Here is a 27258-nt window from a genome sequence, read left to right as displayed (position 1 = left end):
CCAGCTACCTGCCCCAGACTCCCCCAAGTATGTAGCTCGAGACATTTTTGTTCTCCTGTAGAGAAATCTCTCAACTCCGACAGCCAGCTGAGACTCCTCCCAGGCATCTCCCACAGTCTTCTGTCTTCTTCTTTACCTACCTAAGGGGTCAGGTAGAAGCCCCAGACTCCTCCAAGGAAGCTACCGTTGACGTTTTTTTCTTTTTTTTGGAGTAGCCTCTGACCTCCGGGATTCCCTGTGATTCCTTCCAGACGTCTCCTAGCGTCTTTTGGCCTTTTCTTATAAGGACCGGAGATCCCAGGTAGCAGCCCCAGACTTGTCTAATGAGGCTACCCTAGATGATTCTTCTCTTTTGCAGGAAGCTCTCTTCTTCGGGATCGACCCAAGACTCCTCCCAGGCGTCATCCCAGAATGTTTTGACCTCTGCGTTCGGGACCGGAGATCCCATCTACCTGCCCCAGACTCCTCCAAGTAAGTAGCTCGAGACATTTTTGTTCTCCTGTAGAGAAATCTCTCAACTCCGACAGGCACCTGAGACTCCTCCCAGGCATCTCACACAGTCTTCTGTCCTCTGCTTTACCTACCTAAGGGGTCAGGTAGAAGCCCCAGACTCCTCCAAGGAAGCTACCGTTGAGGCTTTTTTCTTTTTTGGAGGAACCTCTGCCCTCCGGGATTCCCTGTGATTCCTTCCAGACGTCTCCTAGAGTCTTTTGGCCTTTTCTTATAAGGACCGGAGATCCCAGGTAGCAGCCCCAGAATTGTTTAATGAGGCTACCCTAGATGATTCTTCTCTTTTGCAGGAAGCTCTCTTCTCCGGGATCGACCCAAGACTCCTCCCAGGCGTCATCCCAGAATGTTTTGACCTCTGCGTTCGGGACCGGAGATCCCATCTACCTGCCCCAGACTCCTCCAAGTAAGTAGCTCGAGACATTTTTGTTCTCCTGTAGAGAAATCTCTCAACTCCGACAGCCACCTGAGACTCCTCCCAGGCATCTCCCACAGTCTTCTGTCCTCTGCTTTACCAACCTAAGGGCTCAGGTAGAAGCCCCAGACTCCTCCAAGGAAGCTACCGTTGAGGTTTTTTTCTTTTTTTCGAGGAGCTTCTGACCTCCGGGATTCCCTGTGATTCCTTCCAGACGTCTCCTAGCGTCTTTTGGCCTTTTCTTATAAGGACCGGAGATCCCAGGTAGCAGCCCCAGACTTGTCTAATGAGGCTACCCTAGATGATTCTTCTCTTTTGCAGGAAGTTCTCTTCTCTGGGATCGACCCAAGAGTCCTCCCAGGCGTCATCCCAGAACGTTTTGACCTCTGCGTTCAGGACCGGAGATCCCAGCTACCTGCCCCAGACTCCTCCAAGTAAGTAGCTCGAGACATTTTTGTTCTCCTGTAGAGAAATCTCTCAACTCCGACAGGCACCTGAGACTCCTCCCAGGCAGCTCCCACAGTCTTCTGTCCTCTGCTTTACCTACCTAAGGGGTCAGGTAGAAGCCCCAGACTCCTCCAAGGAAGCTACCGTTGAGGCTTTTTTCTTTTTTGGAGGAACCTCTGCCCTCTGGGATCCCCTGTGATTCCTTCCAGATGTCTCCTAGAGTCTTTTGGCCTTTTCTTATAAGGACCGGAGATCCCAGGTAGCAGCCCCAGACTTGTCTAATGAGGCTACCCTAGATGATTCTTTTCTTTTGCAGGAAGTTCTCTTCTCTGGGATCGACCCAAGACTCCTCCCAGGCGTCATCCCAGAATGTTTTGACCTCTGCGTTCAGGACCGGAGATCCCAGCTACCTGCCCCAGACTCCTCCAAGTAAGTAGCTCGAGACATTTTTGTTCTCCTGTAGAGAAATCTCTCAACTCCGACAGGCACCTGAGACTCCTCCCAGGCAGCTCCCACAGTCTTCTGTCCTCTGCTTTACCTACCTAAGGGGTCAGGTAGAAGCCCCAGACTCCTCCAAGGAAGCTACCGTTGAGGTTTTTTTCTTTTTTGGAGGAACCTCTGCCCTCCGGGATTCCCTGTGATTCCTTCCAGACGTCTCCTAGCGTCTTTTGGCCTTGTCTCATAAGGACCGGAGATCCCAGGTAGCCGCCCCAGACTTGTCTAATGAGGCTACCCTAGATGATTCTTCTCTTTTGCAGGAAGCTCTCTTCTCTGGGATCGACCCAAGACTCCTCCCAGGCGTCATCCCAGAATGTTTTGACCTCTGCGTTTGGGACCGGAGATCCCATCTACCTGCCCCAGACTCCTCCAAGTAAGTAGCTCGAGACATTTTTGTTCTCCTGTAGAGAAATCTCTCAACTCCGACAGGCACCTGAGACTCCTCCCAGGCATCTCCCACAGTCTTCTGTCCTCTGCTTTACCTACCTAAGGGGTCAGGTAGAAGCCCCAGACTCCTCCAAGGAAGCTACCGTTGAGGCTTTTTTCTTTTTTGGAGGAACCTCTGCCCTCCGGGATTCCCTGTGATTCCTTCCAGACGTCTCCTAGAGTCTTTTGGCCTTTTCTTATAAGGACCGGAGATCCCAGGTAGCAGCCCCAGAATTGTTTAATGAGGCTACCCTAGATGATTCTTCTCTTTTGCAGGAAGCTCTCTTCTCCGGGATCGACCCAAGACTCCTCCCAGGCGTCATCCCAGAACGTTTTGACCTCTGCGTTCGGGACCGGAGATCCCAGCTACCTGCCCCAGACTCCTCCAAGTAAGTAGCTCGAGACATTTTTGTTCTCCTGTAGAGAAATCTCTCAACCCGACAGCCACCTGAGACTCCTCCTAGGCATCTCCCACAGTCTTCTGTCCTCTGCTTTACCTACCTAAGGGCTCAGGTAGAAGCCCCAGACTCCTCCAAGGAAGCTACCATTGAGGTTTTTTCTTTTTTGGAGGAGCCTGTGCCCTCTGGGATCCCCTGTGATTCCTTCCAGACGTCTCCTAGAGTCTTTTGGCCTTTTCTTATAAGGACCGGAGATCCCAGGTAGCAGCCCCAGACTTGTCTAATGAGGCTACCCTAGATGATTCTTTTCTTTTGCAGGAAGTTCTCTTCTCTGGGATCGACCCAAGAGTCCTCCCAGGCGTCATCCCAGAATGTTTTGACCTCTGCGTTCAGGACCGGAGATCCCAGCTACCTGCCCCAGACTCCTCCAAGTAAGTAGCTCGAGACATTTTTGTTCTCCTGTAGAGAAATCTCTCAACTCCGACAGCCAGCTGAGACTCCTCCCAGGCATCTCCCACAGTCTTCTGTCCTCTGCTTTACCTACCTAAGGGGTCAGGTAGAAGCCCCAGACTCCTCCAAGGAAGCTACCGTTGAGGCTTTTTTCTTTTTTGGAGGAACCTCTGCCCTCCGGGATTCCCTGTGATTCCTTCCAGACGTCTCCTAGCGTCTTTTGGCCTTTTCTTATAAGGACCGGAGATCCCAGGTAGCAGCCCCAGAATTGTTTAATGAGGCTACCCTAGATGATTCTTCTCTTTTGCAGGAAGCTCTCTTCTCCGGGATCGACCCAAGACTCCTCCCAGGCGTCATCCCAGAACGTTTTGACATCTGCGTTCGGGACCGGAGATCCCAGCTACCTGCCCCATACTCCTCCAAGTAAGTAGCTCGAGACATCTTTGTTCTCCTGTAGAGAAATCTCTCAACCCGACAGCCACCTGAGACTCCTCCTAGGCATCTCCCACAGTCTTCTGTCCTCTGCTTTACCTACCTAAGGGCTCAGGTAGAAGCCCCAGACTCCTCCAAGGAAGCTACCGTTGAGGTTTTTTATTTTTTTCGAGGAGCCTCTGACCTCCGGGATTCCCTGTGATTCCTTCCAGACGTCTCCTAGAGTCTTTTGGCCTTTTCTTATAAGGACCGGAGATCCCAGGTAGCAGCCCCAGACTTGTCTAATGAGGCTACCCTAGATGATTCTTTTCTTTTGCAGGAAGTTCTCTTCTCTGGGATCGACCCAAGAGTCCTCCCAGGCGTCATCCCAGAATGTTTTGACCTCTGCGTTCAGGACCGGAGATCCCAGCTACCTGCCCCAGACTCCTCCAAGTAAGTAGCTCGAGACATTTTTGTTCTCCTGTAGAGAAATCTCTCAACTCCGACAGCCAGCTGAGACTCCTCCCAGGCATCTCCCACAGTCTTCTGTCCTCTGCTTTACCTACCTAAGGGGTCAGGTAGAAGCCCCAGACTCCTCCAAGGAAGCTACCGTTGAGGCTTTTTTCTTTTTTGGAGGAACCTCTGCCCTCCGGGATTCCCTGTGATTCCTTCCAGACGTCTCCTAGCGTCTTTTGGCCTTTTCTTATAAGGACCGGAGATCCCAGGTAGCAGCCCCAGACTTGTCTAATGAGGCTACCCTAGATGATTCTTCTCTTTTGCAGGAAGCTCTCTTCTCTGGGATCGACCCAAGACTCCTCCCAGGCGTCATCCCAGAATGTTTTGACCTCTGCGTTCGGGACCGGAGATCCCATCTACCTGCCCCAGACTCCTCCAAGTAAGTAGCTCGAGACATTTTTGTTCTCCTGTAGAGAAATCTCTCAACTCCGACAGCCACCTGAGACTCCTCCCAGGCATCTCCCACAGTCTTCTGTCCTCTGCTTTACCTACCTAAGGGCTCAGGTAGAAGCCCCAGACTCCTCCAAGGAAGCTACCGTTGAGGCTTTTTTCTTTTTTGGAGGAACCTCTGCCCTCCGGGATTCCCTGTGATTCCTTCCAGACGTCTCCTAGCGTCTTTTGGCCTTTTCTTATAAGGACCGGAGATCCCAGGTAGCAGCCCCAGACTTGTCTAATGAGGCTACCCTAGATGATTCTTCTCTTTTGCAGGAAGCTCTCTCTCTGGGATCGACCCAAGACTCCTCCCAGGCGTCATCCCAGAATGTTTTGACCTCTGCGTTTGGGACCGGAGATCCCATCTAACCTGCCCCAGACTCCTCCAAGTAAGTAGCTCGAGACATTTTTGTTCTCCTGTAGAGAAATCTCTCAACTCCGACAGCCACCTGAGACTCCTCCTAGGCATCTCCCACAGTCTTCTGTCCTCTGCTTTACCTACCTAAGGGCTCAGGTAGAAGCCCCAGACTCCTCCAAGGAAGCTACCGTTGAGGTTTTTTCTTTTTTGGAGGAGCCTGTGCCCTCTGGGATCCCCTGTGATTCCTTCCAGACGTCTCCTAGAGTCTTTTGGCCTTTTCTTATAAGGACCGGAGATCCCAGGTAGCAGCCCCAGAATTGTTTAATGAGGCTACCCTAGATGATTCTTCTCTTTTGCAGGAAGTTCTCTTCTCTGGGATCGACCCAAGAGTCCTCCCAGGCGTCATCCCAGAATGTTTTGACCTCTGCGTTCGGGACCGGAGATCCCAGCTACCTGCCCCAGACTCCTCCAAGTAAGTAGCTCGAGACATTTTTGTTCTCCTGTAGAGAAATCTCTCAACTCCGACAGCCACCTGAGACTCCTCCCAGGCATCTCCCACAGTCTTCTGTCCTCTGCTTTACCTACCTAAGGGCTCAGGTAGAAGCCCCAGACTCCTCCAAGGAAGCTACCGTTGAGGCTTTTTTCTTTTTTGGAGGAACCTCTGCCCTCCGGGATTCCCTGTGATTCCTTCCAGACGTCTCCTAGAGTCTTTTGGCCTTTTCTTATAAGGACCGGAGATCCCAGGTAGCAGCCCCAGAATTGTTTAATGAGGCTACCCTAGATGATTCTTCTCTTTTGCAGGAAGCTCTCTTCTCCGGGATCGACCCAAGACTCCTCCCAGGCGTCATCCCAGAATGTTTTGACCTCTGCGTTCGGGACCGGAGATCCCAGCTACCTGCCCCAGACTCCTCCAAGTAAGTAGCTCGAGACATTTTTGTTCTCCTGTAGAGAAATCTCTCAACTCCGACAGGCACCTGAGACTCCTCCCAGGCATCTCCCACAGTCTTCTGTCCTCTGCTTTACCTACCTAAGGGCTCAGGTAGAAGCCCCAGACTCCTCCAAGGAAGCTACCGTTGAGGCTTTTTTCTTTTTTGGAGGAACCTCTGCCCTCCGGGATTCCCTGTGATTCCTTCCAGACGTCTCCTAGCGTCTTTTGGCCTTTTCTTATAAGGACCGGAGATCCCAGGTAGCAGCCCCAGACTTGTCTAATGAGGCTACCCTAGATGATTCTTCTCTTTTGCAGGAAGCTCTCTTCTCTGGGATCGACCCAAGACTCCTCCCAGGCATCATCCCAGAATGTTTTGACCTCTGCGTTTGAGACCGGAGATCCCATCTACCTGCCCCAGACTCCTCCAAGTAAGTAGCTCGAGACATTTTTGTTCTCCTGTAGAGAAATCTCTCAACTCCGACAGCCACCTGAGACTCCTCCCAGGCATCTCCCACAGTCTTCTGTCCTCTGCTTTACCTAGCTAAGGGGTCAGGTAGAAGCCCCAGACTCCTCCAAGGAAGCTACCGTTGAGGCTTTTTTCTTTTTTGGAGGAACCTCTGCCCTCCGGGATTCCCTGTGATTCCTTCCAGACGTCTCCTAGCGTCTTTTGGCCTTTTCTTATAAGGACCGGAGATCCCAGGTAGCAGCCCCAGACTTGTCTAATGAGGCTACCCTAGATGATTCTTCTCTTTTGCAGGAAGCTCTCTTCTCTGGGATCGACCCAAGACTCCTCCCAGGCGTCATCCCAGAATGTTTTGACCTCTGCGTTTGGGACCGGAGATCCCATCTAACCTGCCCCAGACTCCTCCAAGTAAGTAGCTCGAGACATTTTTGTTCTCCTGTAGAGAAATCTCTCAACTCCGACAGCCACCTGAGACTCCTCCTAGGCATCTCCCACAGTCTTCTGTCCTCTGCTTTACCTACCTAAGGGCTCAGGTAGAAGCCCCAGACTCCTCCAAGGAAGCTACCGTTGAGGTTTTTTCTTTTTTGGAGGAGCCTGTGCCCTCTGGGATCCCCTGTGATTCCTTCCAGACGTCTCCTAGCGTCTTTTGGCCTTTTCTTATAAGGACCGGAGATCCCAGGTAGCAGCCCCACAATTGTTTAATGAGGCTACCCTAGATGATTCTTCTCTTTTGCAGGAAGTTCTCTTCTCTGGGATCGACCCAAGAGTCCTCCCAGGCGTCATCCCAGAATGTTTTGACCTCTGCGTTCAGGACCGGAGATCCCAGCTACCTGCCCCAGACTCCTCCAAGTAAGTAGCTCGAGACATTTTTGTTCTCCTGTAGAGAAATCTCTCAACTCCGACAGCCAGCTGAGACTCCTCCCAGGCATCTCCCACAGTCTTCTGTCCTCTGCTTTACCTACCTAAGGGGTCAGGTAGAAGCCCCAGACTCCTCCAAGGAAGCTACCGTTGAGGTTTTTTTCTTTTTTGGAGGAACCTCTGCCCTCCGGGATTCCCTGTGATTCCTTCCAGACGTCTCCTAGCGTCTTTTGGCCTTCTCTTATAAGGACCGGAGATCCCAGGTAGCAGCCCCAGACTTGTCTAATGAGGCTACCCTAGATGATTCTTCTCTTTTGCAGGAAGCTCTCTTCTCTGGGATCGACCCAAGACTCCTCCCAGGCGTCATCCCAGAATGTTTTGACCTCTGCGTTCGGGACCGGAGATCCCATCTACCTGCCCCAGACTCCTCCAAGTAAGTAGCTCGAGACATTTTTGTTCTCCTGTAGAGAAATCTCTCAACTCTGACAGCCACCTGAGACTCCTCCCAGGCATCTCCCACAGTCTTCTGTCCTCTGCTTTACCTACCTAAGGGCTCAGGTAGAAGCCCCAGACTCCTCCAAGGAAGCTACCGTTGAGGCTTTTTTCTTTTTTGGAGGAACCTCTGCCTTCCGGGATTCCCTGTGATTCCTTCCAGACGTCTCCTAGAGTCTTTTGGCCTTTTCTTATAAGGACCGGAGATCCCAGGTAGCAGCCCCACAATTGTTTAATGAGGCTACCCTAGATGATTCTTCTCTTTTGCAGGAAGCTCTCTTCTCCGGGATCGACCCAAGACTCCTCCCAGGCGTCATCCCAGAATGTTTTGACCTCTGCGTTCGGGACCGGAGATCCCAGCTACCTGCCCCATACTCCTCCAAGTAAGTAGCTCGAGACATTTTTGTTCTCCTGTAGAGAAATCTCTCAACTCCGACAGGCACCTGAGACTCCTCCCAGGCATCTCCCACAGTCTTCTGTCCTCTGCTTTACCTACCTAAGGGGTCAGGTAGAAGCCCTAGACTCCTCCAAAGAAGCTACCGTTGAGGTTTTTTCTTTTTTTCGAGGAGCCTCTGCCCTCCGGGATTCCCTGTGATTCCTTCCAGACGTCTCCTAGCGTCTTTTGGCCTTTTCTTATAAGGACCGGAGATCCCAGGTAGCAGCCCCAGACTTGTCTAATGAGGCTACCCTAGATGATTCTTCTCTTTTGCAGGAAGCTCTCTTCTCTGGGATCGACCCAAGACTCCTCCCAGGCGTCATCCCAGAATGTTTTGACCTCTGCGTTCGGGACCGGAGATCCCATCTACCTGCCCCAGACTCCTCCAAGTAAGTAGCTCGAGACATTTTTGTTCTCCTGTAGAGAAATCTCTCAACTCCGACAGCCACCTGAGACTCCTCCCAGGCATCTCCCACAGTCTTCTGTCCTCTGCTTTACCTACCTAAGGGCTCAGGTAGAAGCCCCAGACTCCTCCAAGGAAGCTACCGTTGAGGCTTTTTTCTTTTTTGGAGGAACCTCTGCCCTCCGGGATTCCCTGTGATTCCTTCCAGACGTCTCCTAGAGTCTTTTGGCCTTTTCTTATAAGGACCGGAGATCCCAGGTAGCAGCCCCAGAATTGTTTAATGAGGCTACCCTAGATGATTCTTCTCTTTTGCAGGAAGCTCTCTTCTCCGGGATCGACCCAAGACTCCTCCCAGGCGTCATCCCAGAATGTTTTGACCTCTGCGTTCGGGACCGGAGATCCCAGCTACCTGCCCCAGACTCCCCCAAGTAAGTAGCTCGAGACATTTTTGTTCTCCTGTAGAGAAATCTCTCAACTCCGACAGCCAGCTGAGACTCCTCCCAGGCATCTCCCACAGTCTTCTGTCTTCTTCTTTACCTACCTAAGGGGTCAGGTAGAAGCCCCAGACTCCTCCAAGGAAGCTACCGTTGACCTTTTTTTCTTTTTTTTGGAGTAGCCTCTGACCTCCGGGATTCCCTGTGATTCCTTCCAGACGTCTCCTAGCGTCTTTTGGCCTTTTCTTATAAGGACCGGAGATCCCAGGTAGCAGCCCCAGACTTGTCTAATGAGGCTACCCTAGATGATTCTTCTCTTTTGCACGAAGCTCTCTTCTCTGGGATCAACCCAAGACTCCTCCCAGGCGTCATCCCAGAATGTTTTGACCTCTGCGTTCGGGACCGGAGATCCCAGCTACCTGCCCCAGACTCCTCCAATAAGTAGCTCGAGACATTTTTGTTCTCCTGTAGAGAAATCTCTCAACTCCGACAGGCACCTGAGACTCCTCCCAGGCATCTCCCACAGTCTTCTGTCCTCTGCTTTACCTACCTAAGGGGTCAGGTAGAAGCCCCAGACTCCTCCAAGGAAGCTACCGTTGAGGTTTTTTTCTTTTTTGGAGGAACCTCTGCCCTCCGGGATTCCCTGTGATTCCTTCCAGACGTCTCCTAGCGTCTTTTGGGCTTTTCTTATAAGGACCGGAGATCCCAGGTAGCAGCCCCAGACTTGTCTAATGAGGCTACCCTAGATGATTCTTCTCTTTTGCAGGAAGCTCTCTTCTCTGGGATCGACCCAAGACTCCTCCCAGGCGTCATCCCAGAATGTTTTGACCTCTGCGTTCGGGACCGGAGATCCCATCTACCTGCCCCAGACTCCTCCAAGTAAGTAGCTCGAGACATTTTTGTTCTCCTGTAGAGAAATCTCTCAACTCCGACAGCCAGCTGAGACTCCTCCCAGGCATCTCCCACAGTCTTCTGTCCTCTGCTTTACCTACCTAAGGGGTCAGGTAGAAGCCCCAGACTCCTCCAAGGAAGCTACCGTTGAGGTTTTTTTCTTTTTTTCGAGGAGCCTCTGACCTCCGGGATTCCCTGTGATTCCTTCCAGACGTCTCCTAGCGTCTTTTGGCCTTTTCTTATAAGGACCGGAGATCCCAGGTAGCAGCCCCAGACTTGTCTAATGAGGCTACCCTAGATGATTCTTCTCTTTTGCAGGAAGCTCTCTTCTCTGGGATCGACCCAAGACTCCTCCCAGGCGTCATCCCAGAACGTTTTGACATCTGTGTTCGGGACCGGAGATCCCATCTACCTGCCCCAGACTCCTCCAAGTAAGTAGCTCGAGACATTTTTGTTCTCCTGTAGAGAAATCTCTCAACTCCGACAGCCACCTGAGACTCCTCCCAGGCATCTGCCACAGTCTTCTGTCCTCTGCTTTACCAACCTAAGGGGTCAGGTAGAAGCCCTAGACTCCTCCAAGGAAGCTACCGTTGAGGTTTTTTTCTTTTTTTCTAGGAGCCTCTGACCTCCGGGATTCCCTGTGATTCCTTCCAGACGTCTCCTAGCGTCTTTTGGCCTTTTCTTATAAGGACCGGAGATCCCAGGTAGCAGCCCCAGACTTGTCTAATGAGGCTACCCTAGATGATTCTTCTCTTTTGCAGGAAGCTCTCTTCTCTGGGATCGACCCAAGACTCCTCCCAGGCGTCATCCCAGAACGTTTTGACATCTGTGTTCGGGACCGGAGATCCCATCTACCTGCCCCAGACTCCTCCAAGTAAGTAGCTCGAGACATTTTTGTTCTCCTGTAGAGAAATCTCTCAACTCCGACAGCCACCTGAGACTCCTCCCAGGCATCTCCCACAGTCTTCTGTCCTCTGCTTTACCAACCTAAGGGCTCAGGTAGAAGCCCCAGACTCCTCCAAGGAAGCTACCGTTGAGGTTTTTTCTTTTTTGGAGGAGCCTCTGCCCTCTGGGATCCCCTGTGATTCCTTCCAGACGTCTCCTAGAGTCTTTTGGCCTTTTCTTATAAGGACCGGAGATCCCAGGTAGCAGCCCCAGACTTGTCTAATGAGGCTACCCTAGATGATTCTTCTCTTTTGCAGGAAGCTCTCTTCTCTGGGATCGACCCAAGACTCCTCCCAGGCGTCATCCCAGAACGTTTTGACCTCTGCTTTCGGGACCGGAGATCCCAGCTACCTGCCCCAGACTCCTCCAAGTAAGTAGCTCGAGACATTTTTGTTCTCCTGTAGAGAAATCTCTCAACTCCGACAGCCAGCTGAGACACCTCCCAGGCATCTCCCACAGTCTTCTGTCCTCTGCTTTACCTACCTAAGGGCTCAGGTAGAAGCCCCAGACTCCTCCAAGGAAGCTACCGTTGAGGTTTTTTTCTTTTTTTCTAGGAGCCTCTGCCCTCCGGGATTCCCTGTGATTCCTTCCAGACGTCTCCTAGCGTCTTTTGGGCTTTTCTTATAAGGACCGGAGATCCCAGGTAGCAGCCCCAGACTTGTCTAATGAGGCTACCCTAGATGATTCTTCTCTTTTGCAGGAAGCTCTCTTCTCCGGGATCGACGCAAGACTCCTCCCATGCGTCATCCCAGAACGTTTTGACCTCTGCGTTCGGGACCGGAGATCCCATCTACCTGCCCCAGACTCCCCCAAGTAAGTAGCTCGAGACATTTTTGTTCTCCTGTAGAGAAATCTCTCAACTCCGACAGCCACCTGAGACTCCTCCCAGGCATCTCCCACAGTCTTCTGTCCTCTGCTTTACCTACCTAAGGGGTCAGGTAGAAGCCCCAGACTCCTCCAAGGAAGCTACCGTTGACGTTTTTTTTTTTTTTTTGGAGTAGCCTCTGACCTCCGGGATTCCCTGTGATTCCTTCCAGACGTCTCCTAGAGTCTTTTGGCCTTTTCTTATAAGGACCGGAGATCCCAGGTAGCAGCCCCAGACTTGTCTAATGAGGCTACCCTAGATGATTCTTCTCTTTTGCAGGAAGCTCTCTTCTCCGGGATCGACCCAAGACTCCTCCCAGGCGTCATCCCAGAACGTTTTGACATCTGCGTTCGGGACCGGAGATCCCAGCTACCTGCCCCAGACTCCTCCAAGTAAGTAGCTCGAGACATTTTTGTTCTCCTGTAGAGAAATCTCTCAACTCCGACAGGCACCTGAGACTCCTCCCAGGCATCTCCCACAGTCTTCTGTCCTCTGCTTTACCTACCTAAGGGGTCAGGTAGAAGCCCCAGACTCCTCCAAGGAAGCTACCGTTGAGGTTTTTTTCTTTTTTTCGAGGAACCTCTGCCCTCCGGGATTCCCTGTGATTCCTTCCAGACGTCTCCTAGCGTCTTTTGGGCTTTTCTTATAAGGACCGGAGATCCCAGGTAGCAGCCCCAGAATTGTTTAATGAGGCTACCCTAGATGATTCTTCTCTTTTGCAGGAAGCTCTCTTCTCTGGGATCGACCCAAGACTCCTCCCAGGCGTCATCCCAGAATGTTTTGACCTCTGCGTTCGGGACCGGAGATCCCAGCTACCTGCCCCAGACTCCTCCAAGTAAGTAGCTCGAGACATTTTTGTTCTCCTGTAGAGAAATCTCTCAACTCCGACAGCCACCTGAGACTCCTCCCAGGCATCTGCCACAGTCTTCTGTCCTCTGCTTTACCAACCTAAGGGGTCAGGTAGAAGCCCTAGACTCCTCCAAGGAAGCTACCGTTGAGGTTTTTTTCTTTTTTTCTAGGAGCCTCTGACCTCCGGGATTCCCTGTGATTCCTTCCAGACGTCTCCTAGCGTCTTTTGGCCTTTTCTTATAAGGACCGGAGATCCCAGGTAGCAGCCCCAGACTTGTCTAATGAGGCTACCCTAGATGATTCTTCTCTTTTGCAGGAAGCTCTCTTCTCTGGGATCGACCCAAGACTCCTCCCAGGCGTCATCCCAGAACGTTTTGACATCTGTGTTCGGGACCGGAGATCCCATCTACCTGCCCCAGACTCCTCCAAGTAAGTAGCTCGAGACATTTTTGTTCTCCTGTAGAGAAATCTCTCAACTCCGACAGCCACCTGAGACTCCTCCTAGGCATCTCCCACAGTCTTCTGTCCTCTGCTTTACCAACCTAAGGGCTCAGGTAGAAGCCCCAGACTCCTCCAAGGAAGCTACCGTTGAGGTTTTTTCTTTTTTGGAGGAGCCTCTGCCCTCTGGGATCCCCTGTGATTCCTTCCAGACGTCTCCTAGAGTCTTTTGGCCTTTTCTTATAAGGACCGGAGATCCCAGGTAGCAGCCCCAGACTTGTCTAATGAGGCTACCCTAGATGATTCTTCTCTTTTGCAGGAAGCTCTCTTCTCTGGGATCGACCCAAGACTCCTCCCAGGCGTCATCCCAGAACGTTTTGACCTCTGCTTTCGGGACCGGAGATCCCAGCTACCTGCCCCAGACTCCTCCAAGTAAGTAGCTCGAGACATTTTTGTTCTCCTGTAGAGAAATCTCTCAACTCCGACAGCCAGCTGAGACACCTCCCAGGCATCTCCCACAGTCTTCTGTCCTCTGCTTTACCTACCTAAGGGGTCAGGTAGAAGCCCCAGACTCCTCCAAGGAAGCTACCGTTGAGGTTTTTTTCTTTTTTTCTAGGAGCCTCTGCCCTCCGGGATTCCCTGTGATTCCTTCCAGACGTCTCCTAGCGTCTTTTGGGCTTTTCTTATAAGGACCGGAGATCCCAGGTAGCAGCCCCAGACTTGTCTAATGAGGCTACCCTAGATGATTCTTCTCTTTTGCAGGAAGCTCTCTTCTCCGGGATCGACCCAAGACTCCTCCCAGGCGTCATCCCAGAACGTTTTGACCTCTGTGTTCGGGACCGGAGATCCCATCTACCTGCCCCAGACTCCTCCAAGTAAGTAGCTCGAGACATTTTTGTTCTCTTGTAGAGAAATCTCTCAACTCCCACAGCCACATGAGACTCCTCCTAGGCATCTCCCACAGTCTTCTGTCCTCTGCTTTACCTACCTAAGGGCTCAGGTAGAAGCCCCAGACTCCTCCAAGGTAGCTACCGTTGAGGCTTTTTTCTTTTTTGGAGGAACCTCTGCCCTCCGGGATTCCCTGTGATTCCTTCCAGACGTCTCCTAGCGTCTTTTGGCCTTTTCTTATAAGGACCGGAGATCCCAGGTAGCAGCCCCAGACTTGTCTAATGAGGCTACCCTAGATGATTCTTCTCTTTTGCAGGAAGCTCTCTTCTCCGGGATCGACGCAAGACTCCTCCCATGCGTCATCCCAGAACGTTTTGACCTCTGCGTTCGGGACCGGAGATCCCATCTACCTGCCCCAGACTCCCCCAAGTAAGTAGCTCGAGACATTTTTGTTCTCCTGTAGAGAAATCTCTCAACTCCGACAGCCACCTGAGACTCCTCCCAGGCATCTCCCACAGTCTTCTGTCCTCTGCTTTACCTACCTAAGGGGTCAGGTAGAAGCCCCAGACTCCTCCAAGGAAGCTACCGTTGACGTTTTTTTCTTTTTTTTGGAGTAGCCTCTGACCTCCGGGATTCCCTGTGATTCCTTCCAGACGTCTCCTAGAGTCTTTTGGCCTTTTCTTATAAGGACCGGAGATCCCAGGTAGCAGCCCCAGACTTGTCTAATGAGGCTACCCTAGATAATTCTTCTCTTTTGCAGGAAGCTCTCTTCTCCGGGATCGACCCAAGACTCCTCCCAGGCGTCATCCCAGAACGTTTTGACCTCTGCGTTCGGGACCGGAGATCCCATCTACCTGCCCCAGACTCCCCCAAGTAAGTAGCTGGAGACATTTTTGTTCTCCTGTAGAGAAATCTCTCAACTCCGACAGCCACCTGAGACTCCTCCCAGGCATCTCCCACAGTCTTCTGTCTTCTGCTTTACCTACCTAAGGGGTCAGGTAGAAGCCCCAGACTCCTCCAAGGAAGCTACCGTTGACGTTTTTTTCTTTTTTTTGGAGTAGCCTCTGACCTCCAGGATTCCCTGTGATTCCTTCCAGACGTCTCCTAGCGTCTTTTGGCCTTTTCTTATAAGGACCGGAGATCCCAGGTAGCAGCCCCAGACTTGTCTAATGAGGCTACCCTAGATGATTTTTCTCTTTTGCAGGAAGCTCTCTTCTCCGGGATCGACCCAAGACTCCTCCCAGGCGTCATCCCAGAATGTTTTGACCTCTGCGTTCGGGACCGGAGATCCCATCTACCTGCCCCAGACTCCTCCAAGTGAGTAGCTCAAGACAGTTTTTGTTCTCCTGTAGAGAAATCTCTCGACTCCGACAGCAACCTGAGCCTCCTCTCAGGCATCTCCCACAGTCTTCTGTCCTCTGCTTTACCTACCTAAGGGGTCAGGTAGAAGCCCCAGACTCCTCCAAGGAAGCTACCGTTGAGGTTTTTTCTTTTTTGGAGGAACCTCTGCCCTCCGGGATCCCCTGTGATTCCTTCCAGACGTCTCCTAGAGTCTTTTGGGCTTTTCTTATAAGGATTGGCGATCCCAGGTAGCCGCCCCAGACTTGACTAATGAGGCTTCCCTAGATGATTCTTCTCTTTTGCAGGAAGCTCTCTTCTCCAGGATCGACCCAAGACTCCTCCCAGGCGTCATCCCAGAATGTTTTGACCTCTGCGTTCAGGACCAGAGATCCCATCTACTTGCCCCAGACACCTCCAAGTAAGTAGCTTGAGACATTTTTGTTCTCCTGTAGAGAAATCTCTCAACTCCGACAGCCACCTGAGACACCTCCCAGGCATCTCCCACAGTGTTCTGTCCTCTGCTTTACCTACCTAAGGGCTCAGGTAGAAGCCCCAGACTCCTCCAAGGAAGCTACCGTTGAGGCTTTTTTCTTCTTTGGAGGAGACTGTGCCCTCCGGGATCCCCTGTGATTCCTTCCAGACGTCTCCTAGCGTCTTTTGGCCTTTTCTTATAAGGACCGGAGATCCCAGGTAGCAGCCCCAGACTTGTCTAATGAGGCTACCCTAGATGATTCTTCTCTTTTGCAGGAAGCTCTCTTCTCCGGGATCGACCCAAGACTCCTCCCAGGCGTCATCCCAGAACGTTTTGACCTCTGCGTTCGGGACCGGACATCCCATCTACCTGCCCCAGACTCCCCCAAGTAAGTAGCTCGAGACATTTTTGTTCTCCTGTAGAGAAATCTCTCAACTCCGACAGGCACCTGAGACTCCTCCCAGGCATCTCCCACAGTCTTCTGTCTTCTGCTTTACCTACCTAAGGGGTCAGGTTGAAGCCCCAGACTCCTCCAAGGAATCTACCGTTGAGGCTTTTTTCTTTTTTTTTGGAGTAGCCTCTGACCTCCGGGATTCCCTGTGATTCCTTCCAGACGTCTCCTAGCGTCTTTTGGGCTTTTCTTATAAGGACCGGAGATCCCAGGTAGCAGCCCCAGACTTGTCTACTGAGGCTACCCTAGATGATTCTTCTCTTTTGCAGGAAGCTCTCTTCTCCGGGATCGACCCAAGACTCCTCCCAGGCGTCATCCCAGAACGTTTTGACCTCTGCTTTCGGGACCGGAGATCCCATCTACCTGCCCCAGACTCCTCCAAGTAAGTAGCTCGAGACATTTTTGTTTTCCTGTAGAGAAATCTCTCAACTCCGACAGGCACCTGAGACTCCTCCCAGGCATCTCCCACAGTCTTCTGTCCTCTGCTTTACCTACCTAAGGGGTCAGGTAGAAGCCCCAGACTCCTCCAAGGAAGCTACCGTTGAGGTTTTTTTCTTTTTTGGAGGAAGCTCTGCCCTCCGGGATCCCCTGTGATTCCTTCCAGATGTCTCCTAGAGTCTTTTGGCCTTTTCTTATAAGGACCGGAGATCCCATGTAGCAGCCCCAGACTTGTCTAATGAGGCTACCCTAGATGATTCTTCTCTTTTGCAGGAAGCTCTCTTCTCCGGGATCGACCCAAGACTCCTCCCAGGCGTCATCCCAGAACGTTTTGACATCTGTGTTCAGGACCGGAGATCCCATCTACCTGCCCCAGACTCCTCCAAGTAAGTAGCTCGAGACATTTTTGTTCTCCTGTAGAGAAATCTCTCAACTCCGACAGCCAGCTGAGACTCCTCCTAGGCATCTCCCACAGTCTTCTGTCCTCTGCTTTACCTACCTAAGGGGTCAGGTAGAAGCCCCAGACTCCTCCAAGGAAGCTACCGTTGAGGTTTTTTCTTTTTTGGAGGAGCCTGTGCCCTCTGGGATCCCCTGTGATTCCTTCCAGACGTCTCCTAGCGTCTTTTGGCCTTTTCTTATAAGGACCGGAGATCCCAGGTAGCAGCCCCAGACTTGTCTAATGAGGCTACCCTAGATGATTCTTCTCTTTTGCAGGAAGCTCTCTTCTCCGGGATCGACCCAAGACTCCTCCCAGGCGTCATCCCAGAACGTTTTGACCTCTGCTTTCGGGACCGGAGATCCCAGCTACCTGCCCCAGAGTCCTCCAAGTAAGCAGCTCGAGACATTTTTGTTCTCCTGTAGAGAAATTTCTCAACTCCGACAGGCACCTGAGACTCCTCCCAGGCATCTCCCACAGTCTTCTGTCCTCTGCTTTACCTACCTAAGGGCTCAGGTAGAAGCCCCAGACTCCTCCAAGGAAGCTACCGTTGACCTTTTTTCTTTTTTGGAGGAGCCTCTGCCCTCCGGGAGCCCCTGTGATTCCTTCCAGACGTCTCCTAGAGTCTTTTGGCCTTTTCTTATAAGGACCGGAGATCCCAGGTAGCAGCCCCAGACTTGTCTAACGAGGCTACCCTAGATGATTCTTCTCTTTTGCAGGAAGCTGTCCTCCAGGATCGACCTGAGAGTCCTCCCAGGCATCTCCCAGAATCTTTTCGCGTCTGCTTTTCAGACCTTAGATCCTAAGAAAAGATACCTATGAAGAGGCCAAAAGGCTCTGGAGATGCCTGGGAGGAGACACAGGTGGATCCCAAAGGGGCGAGCTTGCTCCAAAAAAAGAAAAATCTCAAGGGTAGTTTCCTTTTAGGAGTCTGGGGCTGCTACCTGAGATCTTGCACGAGCAGCAGGCAGTAACCTAGCCAAAACGGAGCGGAGGAGGCCTGACAAGTGGTCCTGCTCAGTGCTGCAGAGGAAGGCAAAAACTCCTGGGGCCCAGTGCCAATCTGCGCCAGGGTAAAATTCCTTCCTGACCCCAGAGCTGGCAATCGGCTATTCCCTGAGCACGTGTGAGCAAGACCTGCCTCCTGGTCCCGCAGGCCGGTCAGGCCCCCCAGAGGATGCCCAAGCCCTGTTCTCCCTGAACCTGGAGCCATCTTGGGGCTTCCAAGAGTGGCCAAGTGCCCCCGGCCTGATTGACCTTGGGGGTAAGAATCCTTCCCGCGCCTTTGGGCCACCAGCGGGTGCTCCAAAGCACTGGGAGCCCTGGCAACATCTCTGCATCCCACTTCTTACGGCTGCTGCCACTGGTTCTGCAGGGAGTGAGGACGGCGAGCTCTGCAGTGCTCCTCAAGAAGACATTCCCTTGGTCTTGCCACAGCTCTCCATGCAAACAAGCCTGATGGCCTCGGGCACCTCCAGGGCTTGGTGGTTCTTCATGTCTCTAGCAGCCTGGTCCAGCCTCTGGTCTTCCTCCCTCAGCACTGGGCAAGGAATTCCAGCGGCTCCTCACGGACTTCCTCTGGGATGTGTCTGGGCCGCCTGCCAGGCAGACTGGCAGTGGGACAGGGGAGGCTGCCCCTTTTATAGTGCCCCGGGGCATTGTGACTGCTGCGTTGCCGGGTGGTGGCATTGTGACATGGGGTGGGGGGTGAGGGGGCCCCCTGTGCGCAGCGCTGCCTGCCGCCCCTCGGCCCAGCATCCTTGGGAGGAAGGCCTTTGGGGTGCCAGCCCCGCGGGCTGTGTGGCGTTACTGAGTCCAGAAGTTTGGCAGAAAATAAACTGCCTTGCATTCCAGCTTATCCTCAGATGTCAGAGGGGCTGGGGACGGCTAGGTTTAATTTCTTTCTGAGCGATGTCCAATTCGACGCTCTAAGGGCGGTCGCGTTCAATATGCTGAGCTATCACAATGAGGGATGCCCTTAATAGCGCACTGTACTCTCGGCTTAGCTGTCTTCAATGCACGAGAATGACCAGACTTAGGGAGTTTGATTGCACGAACGAACTATCACGACTAGATTAATGAGCAGCGCACTTTATTAAAGCAACGGTACAGGTGCTTTTGGATTGCCTGTGATAAATAGACTGTCTGCAAAGCACGTGCAGGTGGCATTACAGTCGCTTATAAGCGCATGAAATGATGAAAGAAAAGAGCTCTGAAGAATTCTAAGTTAGAATTATAATTCTAATTAGAATTCTACTTCTAATTCATTTCTGTTGTAGGTACCCGTTGCTTTGGCTCCAACCACCCCTGAGAGCGCGGCAGAGCCCCTGGTGCGCCCAGAAGAGCTGGCAAACCTGTCAGAGGAAAGATGGTAAAACGAGCTCGCTTTGGTTAAAATCAGAACCGACTCCAGTGGGTCGTGCCTTTCCCTACCTCATACCGCTGTGGGATGAAAAGGTTTGCAGGCTCTCCCCAGGACAAGGAGAAAAAGAAAAAACGAAAGAGAAAACAGGTCTGGGGAGAGAAGAGTGACAGACACGCAGAAAAGAGGAGGAGGAAGAGAGAAAACGTTTTTGGGGACGGACCGGTGAAAAGATGCAGGAAGGTCCAGCAGTTCAGGAAGCCCAGGTGTGTACCAGGCTCTGCTGCCCATCTTTCCCAACTCTCAGCGCTGCTGCAAGTCAGTCCGACCTGCTGGCAAGGGACGGTGCTGCGCGGGGCTTGGAAATAACTCCATGGCCGCTCCCCAGGGGCTCCCCATCGAGCCCTGCTGCGTGGCACAGGGGCCCTGTGCATCTGTGCATGCATGCAGGTCTCTAAGGGCATTTCCCGTGGGCATAAGGCGCCAGAGCCGTGCCCTGGTTGATGCCAGCCATAGCTCTCTCTTCTGGGCTATGAACAATTCCTCGTCAACGGTGTTCCCTAAAGAAAGGGGAAGCGAGTCATGCCTATTCCTGCCTTCATGGGTTTATCAGTGCTCTCTGACTCTGTCGTTGTAGGTGCCGTTTCCCTGTTACTGGCTGAAGCCCTGTGACTCCCAGGCCCGCCCCCCGCCGCAGTTGATGTTTGCAATAAAAGGATCTTTTCTCTCTTCTGAGTGTGTCTGCCATACGATATTCTGGAGTAGGTAGATGGGTTTTTGTGATGAGTCCTCGGGGAGGAGTCTGGGATCTTGCCTTGTCCCAGCATCCTTTCCCGCAGGCATCAGGGCTGAGTTCAGGTGCTTTAGGAGTGAAACCAAAGCACGGACTCACACAGGAGGGTGGAGGTTGGAAGGGACCTGTAGAGTTCCTCTGGTCCAACCTGCCTGCTCAAGCAGGCTCACCTAGAGCAGGTTGCCCGGGACAATGTGCCCTTGGGTTTTGAACATCGCCAAGGACGGAGACTCCGCAAACTCCCTGGGCAACCTGTGCCAGTGTTTGACCACGTTGACAGGAAAAAGTTGTTTTCTCATGTGCAGCTGGAGCATATCATGTGTTTTAATTTGTGCCTGTTGCCGCTGGTGCTCTCACTGGGCACTCTTGAGAAGAGCCTGGCTCCCTCATCTTCATTCCCTCCCAGCAGGGATAGATAGATGATAGATTGATAGATAGATAGATAGATAGATAGATAAGAAACCCCCCGGCTTTCTCTTCTCCCCACGGCAGTGTGCCAGCTTAAAAGCACCAGGGCAAAGTTGGCTTCCTTGAGGCTCCTTGTTTTGCAGGTGACTTGGAGACGTGGAGGTGCGTGAGGTTCCCCTGCCAAGAGAGGCAGAGGGCTGGAGGGCACAGCTGGACTCCTGCTCCTGCAACAGCAGGGACTCGCTGGCCAGAAATGGCCCCGAGGACCCCGGCAAGGGGCTGTGCTCAGTGCTGCAGAGGAAGGGGAAACTCCCCCCGGGAGCTGTGCCAATCTGCCCGGGGGAAAAAAACTCCTTCCTGAGCCCAGCCCTGGTGCCCCGAGCAGGGTCCGGGGAGCTCCTGCGGGGGAGCGCGTTTGGGGTCGGCAGCCAGGGACCTTTTCCAGCCTGTTTGGTGCAAAGGCACGGGTGGGCATGGGGCATCAGTCCCGGGAGAGCCGTGGCTGACTCCTCTTTCCCGGGAAGGGCAGGTCGCTCTCGCCGTGTCTCTGTCCTGCGCCCACCCGGGTTTCTTTGTCCTGCCAGCTGCTGCCCAGCGAGGAGGATTCGGCTGAGCTCAGCAGGGATGTCCCGGGACCCGCTGAAGGAGAGCTCCTGCTTGGTCAGCATCCTGACCGCTAGCCCCGCTCTCGGGACGGCACGTCCCGTCCCACGCGTGAAGCGGTGCCTGGGCTTGCCCTGGGAGCGGCACGACTCGGGAGCATTCTCCGGCTGCTGCGGCTCCCGTCCGTGCGATGGACGGAGGCGGCGGTTTCCCTGGCGGCTCTCCGCTGGTCTCGGCCCGCGACCCCTCGGGCTCCCTTTGGGCAGCCCTGCCCCGCACCCTGGGGATGGAAAGCGGCGCGATCCTGCTGCAGCTGCAGCTGCAGCTGCTGCGGGGACAAAGCCACGGGGGAGTGAGCGAGCGAGCAGCCTCGTGGTGCTTGGTCGCCAGCTGGGCTGAAACCACCACAGTCCTTTTTTGCTGACATCATCGCAACTGGGGAGAGAAAGGGCTGAGCTACCAGGGCCACTGCCAGCAGACTGTCATTAGGCACCAGAGTCAACGTTGACTCGAGAGGCCTGGGCAGAGCCCAGACCCCCCTGAAAGCAGCTGCAAGACCTGCCACGAGGTACAGGCCAACTCCTCTGATGCTTCGGGCTCACGCTGGAACCCCAAGCGCTCCAAGCCCCAAAATGCAGCTGCCTCTGCAGCGCAGCAGCAGCAGCAGCCAGTGCCGAGCAGCGTGGGGAGCTGGAGCAGAGGGCTCCGGGCCGGGCTCGGCTCCCTTCGGCTCATCTCGTTTCTGTTCGGCTCCCTTCGGCTGGGCTCGGCTCCTCTCGGCTGGGCTCGGCTCGGTTCGGCTCCTCTCGTTTGCGCTCGGCTGCCCTCGGCTCCGTTCCGGCCGCAGCCCCGGCCCGGCCCCGCCTGAGGCAAGGGCGGGCGGCGGGCGAAGCGGGGCCGGTGGCCGTGGCGGGGGCTCCTCCCCGTCCGTGGAGCGGTGGGCTGCCCGGCGGTCGCCAGCGCCGAGGCTGCCCGGGGGCCTCGCAGGCCGGCAGCGGGGCTGAGGCGGCGGCGGCGGCGGTGGCGGCGGTGGCGGCGGCATCTCCCCTCGCGGCAGGCCGGGGCGCCGGGTCCCGGCCTTCCCCCCGCAGGCCCGGCCAGCCCCGGCCCCTCCCTGCCGCCCCCGGGGCTGCGGGGGCAGCAGGGGACTGCCTGCCGCTGGTGGCTGTCCAGCGGAGGCCGGCGGGCACCGCGGAGACGTGCGGCTGTGTGTGGAGAGAAAGGAGTTTCTGCCGGCTGTCCCCGCAGGGAAGGGACCCGCAGCCGCCGGGGGTCTCCCTCCCTCCCTCCCAGCCTGGCATGGGTGGCGGGCTGCGACACAGTCCTGCCCGGGCGTTCTTGGCAGCCCCCGGGGCAAGAGGCCCTGGAGGGAGCTTCAGGGAGGTCGGCAGTGGCGTTTCCAGAGCAGTCGCGTCCCGTTGGCTCTGCTGCTTCCTTCCCTCGGCTGGGAGAACGGAGGACGTCCTCGACAGCAGGTACCTACCTGTCGGTTGCCTGAAACCAGGAGGTTCCTAGGTTCCTAGGAGACCCTCAATTCGGACGGGACTGGGGGGGCTGCTCTTTTCCTGCCCTCTTTCACTGACCGTGAAAGCGGTCGCTTCCGAGGGGCTACTGCGCTTGCACGGGAGTGTAATGGGAGTAATGGGAGCTGTAAAAAGCGCTCCTGTTCCAGTGCCGTGCGTGGGTTTCGTGCTTCAGTGGGAAAAGAGGCTGGTTTTACTGACGGTGTTTTGAAATGTTGTTTAAAGCGTTCAGCTGAGAAGCTCTCGAGCCTCTGTAGTGGTTTAACCCCAGCCGGCAGCTAAGCCCTGCACGGCCGCTCGCTCGCTGCCCCGCAGTGGGAGGAGGGAGAGGATCGGAAGGGTGAATCAACTCGCGTGTTGGGATAAAGATGGTTTAACAAGTAAAAGCTGTGCACGCGAGCAAAGCCAAGTCAGGAATTCAGTCACTGCTTCCCATTGTCTGGCAGGTGTTTAGTTTGCAGGAAAGCAGGGTTCCATCATGCCTAACAGTTACTTGGGCATGTCCCCCCTTCCTCCTTCTTCCCCCAGTTATATTGCTGAGCGTGACATCCTGTGGTCTGGAATATCCCTTGGGTCAGTTGGGGTCAGCTGTCCCAGTTTTGTGCCCCCCCTAGCTTCTTGTGCACCCGCAGCCGACTCCCTGGTGGGGTGGGGTGAGGGGCAGAAAAGGCCTTGATGCTGTGTAAGCACTGCTTTCAGCACAAATCCAAAACGTAGCCCCGTGCAAGCTACTGTGGGGAAAATTAACTCTCTGCCAGTCAAAACTAGCACAGCCGTGGAGCTCTGTACGCAAAGTATGTCCTTCTTTCTTGGGCTGTCTGCTGGTAGCAATGTGCCTTTTGCTGGCCTGGCAGTCTGGCGCTCAAGTGTGGATGTGGAAAGAGTCTTTGGAAACTCTCAGTGGCAGCAGTTGTTTGTTGTGCTCTTGGGATTTTTTCTTTCACGAGGTTCCCCTTGCGCTGCCACTCCTCTTTCCGACGTCTTTGTGACAAACCTGTCCTGTTGTTTGGAAAGAAGAGCATGCCTCTGCTGCAGGCAGAGGGGCTGAGCAGGCCTTTTAGGATAACTGCTGCTCTCAGTTTCTAGAAGGCACTGTAGTGTCAAGCCTGAGAAAGGAGAGTGAAGGGAGAGTGTTTTAGTCTGTGGTACTGCTGGCATGCAAGGCAGAGAAAGGAAAGCGGCCTTTGGGTGTGCAGGGGACAATGAATAGGAAGGTTGTGGGAGGTAACAGTTGTGTGGTAAGGCTGCAATGGGAAGTTTGAGTTAGCAGCCAGCAAAGTAACTAAAGCACAGGGTGCTGAGCAGCCTGGTCAGCTGGGGAAGATGTAAAACAAGTGAGGAGGATGGTCCTTTAGAAGTGAAAAAGAGACTTTCCCTGAGGGTGTTGCCCTGGAGGAATCTGCTTGTGTCTGCTAGTCAGGCAGGCAGACAGAGATGATGGGCAAGTGCTTCTGTGAGTGGGCAAAACCTTGACCAGCTCAGTCGAGGAGCTCTGGAGCTTTTAGTTTGAGAGGGGACTGGGAATTGCCGGAGGCTGCGATCTGTAATAATTCCAGAAGTTTGAGGTGCTCTGAAAAAGGAGCTGGAGCTGCTTAGGTTTAAGGGTTGTATTTTTAAGCAGGTGCCTCTAGATTGGGTCCTGCTGAAGGAGTGTTCTGTAGGGCTCAAACTTGGTCTGAAACTTTATGAGTTGTTGTTGGTGTCTCAGCCTCTGATAAAAAATGAATAATGATAGTATTCATGAGTATTAATAAAAAAGCCGTGGCTCAGCATAATCTGGCTCCCTGTGTATGTTGTTGCAAGGGTGTGATCATCATCAGACAGCAGTTCAAGGTTGATGCCCTCAGAGGCTTTTGGAAAATGTTCTGAACTGTTGAGGTTAAGTCTCTTTTCAGGTGGTGGCACCCGTGCAGAAACTAGGACTGAGATCCTTTTGAGCCAGGAAAGTATCCCTGCATCAGAGGAACAGAACAGTGTCGTGGCATCCCGAAAGGGCTGTTTTCATGCCAGTGAGGTTGCAGCAGGGCTAAAATGCCATAGGCAATGACTCAAGCCTCTGCCTAGAGAGTGGTTTTATGAGTGTGAGTGAATTTGCTTTGGCAATGAGATGTGCACAGGCATTGCCAGGGCCTGGCTTTACTCTGGAAGTGACTGTTGTTAGCTGCTGCAGAATTGAAGAGACTGTGCTATGAACACCACGCCAATTAGGCTGTCTCCAGACCTGAAGCTGCATTAAATCTCGTGCCACACTAGTCTCCTTTTTCCTTTGGAGAAGTAGGCCGAGTCTTTGAAATTCTGCTGCATGACTTTATTTTGGGATGAATTGAAACGCAGTTGTTTCTTTAGCTTTGCTTATTAGCATTCTGCTGGAATAGCGTCAGATCTAGGAGGATTAACCTTCCTCCTTGTTTTGTTCTCTGTGTTGATTTTGGAGAGGAAGGTGTGTTGTCTGTCTTGTGGTGTCGTGTGGTGTTCAGAAGATGCTTGAAATGTTGCTCTTGTCTGTGACCAAGCTCTTTCCCTCAGCGTAATCCCTTTGGACAGTGCTGCCAGTAGTGTGCGTACGTTTCTGAGCAGCCTGCAGGTGTTTGATCTCCTGATGGTACAGAGAGCACTGCATTTGTTTGAGTTTGGCAGCCTGTCATCGCCCCTTGCTTTCTTCCATTCTTTCCACCCTCTTCAGCGTCCCTTCCTGAATCGTACTTTTGTGTCCCTGGTGATTCATGAAGGCTTCATGACCACAGCGTGAGTCTTGGGTGGGTGATATCTGTCCTTCTGCTGTGGCGCGCTGTGTAACTCCTTTCATTAACTTGTTCCATATTAAGCGAGGAGAGGGCCTTTCTGAAGAGGAAGGAGAGTTCTCATCTCTGACCGAGTTCTGGCTGGGGCCCCTGAATGTGGAGGATATGAGAATGGCTGCCTGCCAGACCATATACCAGAGAACACTTGCATGCCGTAATTCCTTACACTCCACCCTATTTCCTTATTTCCAAGTGACACTTGTGCGACATTTGTTTACTTATGAATGGGTTCAGCTTTCCTTTGAGACTTTCTCTCTCTGTGGATTTTATTGTTGGCCGATACCTGGCAGTGAACAACTTTTGAGAAGCTGGCTTACAAAAGATGTAGTTAATAGTTGGGAAGCTGTGGAAGCCAGGGGACGTTCTTTTAATGACGCCATTACTTTGTGGCCAAGCTTGGTGACAGCTGATGAGTTCTGTTGTTGTCATCTTCTTCCTGAGACAGAAGAAAGCCCCTGCCGTTCCCGAGGAAATGAGACCAATATACTGCCTGTTTAAAAATGCTCCTGTTAGTTAAGTTGAAACAAATCTTCAGAGTACAGTAGTAGCATTGCAAATATTATTGAAGAAAATGTGCTGATTGTAACTGATACAGAAAATTATTGGTTAATTTCTCTTTCTGTTTCAATTTTGAAAATACTGAAAGGTATTCCTAGAAAAAGTTTCCCGTTTATAAAGCAGGAGTTTGTTGGGGCTGAATTACAGTTCCTTTGTAACTGAATTGGGTCAATATTCCGAAAAAGGGGAATATGTTTATTTTTGAAACAGGTCAATACTGCATGTGTTGTGCTGGCAAGGAGGAGGCTTCTTAAATGTAGAACTTGTTAAATTTAAAAGCACACCTCCACTCTCCATAGTATTGCTTCTATGTTAATTCAGGGTTAAGATATTCGTTCACTTCAGTTTCTGTGAATCTGTTAGGGCAGCGTGCTCTAAGGTGATGGGAGGGAGCAGGGGGAAGAAGGGGAGGAGGAAAAGCAAAATATCTGGAACCTGCTCTTCCATGACTCCTGCAAACTGTAATGTTATTTTTTTTTCCCAAGCCTGAAAACTGTACTTGGCGGTGGGATTGTGGCTATCTTGTTAATATTCTTCCTTCCTTTCTTGTTTTGGCCTCTCCAGGAAGCGATTCGAGTAATCCTTGGAAATCTTGATGATTTACATCCATTTTCTACAGACCACTATCTTTCTGTGTACCCTTTCTTTCCTACTTGTAAAAGAAAAGGTCCAATGACTTGTATATTTTGGGCATTGCTTAATTTGACATTCCTGCCTAGTAGTGCGCAGATCTTTAGCTGGAGTACGACTCCTCTGAGCTTCGCAGTTTTACATTAGCTGAAGATCCTCCTCAGTTGTTGCCTTCACCAGAGAACTGATGTATGTAAAAAGAATGTTTTGCAGTGTTTTCAGATGGCCACCCCTGCGTTCCAAATCTGATTTAGCCAGAGAAAACGAACGTGCATATATAAAGTCCCAGGAAGCCCACGTAATGCGATTGCAAGGAAAGCTAGTGCGTTGTTTCAAAAGGTTAATAAAACGTAAAGCGCTCCTTACAGGCGCAGCAGCGTTGGCCCTCTAGTAGAGAAGACCGCAGTAGTTTTCTTGTAAGGTACATTAGGATTAAGTATTGTAGTTGCTGTAGTGTAAAGGGTTACGGAGAAGTTACTCTCCTGAGGCTGTTGTTGCAGAGAAAAGTAAGTTAGTGGAAGGAGAAGCCTTTTCAGTCCTAAGGTGCGTCAGTTTGTGAATCGGATCAGGCCCTTCGGCATCATCTCCTCCCGTGATTCCGAGTGCCCAGGAGTAATGAACACCCGCGTGTTTCCGCCTCCAAGGCATCCCCTTCCAGTCTCGGCAGACTGCGTTATTGCCACCCCTGGTCCTA

At 52.7% G+C, this 27258-nt stretch overlaps 2 long non-coding RNA genes across 7 annotated transcripts; both read left to right on the top strand.

Annotated features, from left to right (window-relative positions):
* The first annotated feature begins 3454 nt into the window (after window positions 1-3454).
* On the top strand, window positions 3455-7098 carry LOC126037095 (uncharacterized). Its single transcript, XR_007505491.1, has 3 exons — window positions 3455-3564; window positions 6544-6657; window positions 6986-7098. It is a non-coding gene; the product is annotated as an uncharacterized LOC126037095 (long non-coding RNA).
* A 3870-nt stretch (window positions 7099-10968) lies between these two features.
* On the top strand, window positions 10969-20047 carry LOC126037094 (uncharacterized). Of its 6 annotated transcripts, none has more exons than XR_007505488.1 (6): window positions 10969-11078; window positions 13477-13735; window positions 15395-15507; window positions 17165-17277; window positions 19166-19514; window positions 19886-20047. It is a non-coding gene; the product is annotated as an uncharacterized LOC126037094 (long non-coding RNA). The 6 variants fall into 6 exon arrangements; XR_007505486.1 differs by lacking the exon at window positions 10969-11078 and adding an exon at window positions 13183-13292; XR_007505489.1 differs by lacking the exon at window positions 13477-13735.
* The last annotated feature ends 7211 nt before the right edge of the window (window positions 20048-27258 follow it).

This window comes from Accipiter gentilis, unplaced genomic scaffold (genome assembly GCF_929443795.1).
Source record: "Accipiter gentilis unplaced genomic scaffold, bAccGen1.1, whole genome shotgun sequence".
Classification (NCBI taxonomy): domain Eukaryota; kingdom Metazoa; phylum Chordata; class Aves; order Accipitriformes; family Accipitridae; genus Astur; species Astur gentilis.
This window is presented reverse-complemented; position numbering and strand designations above follow the sequence as displayed.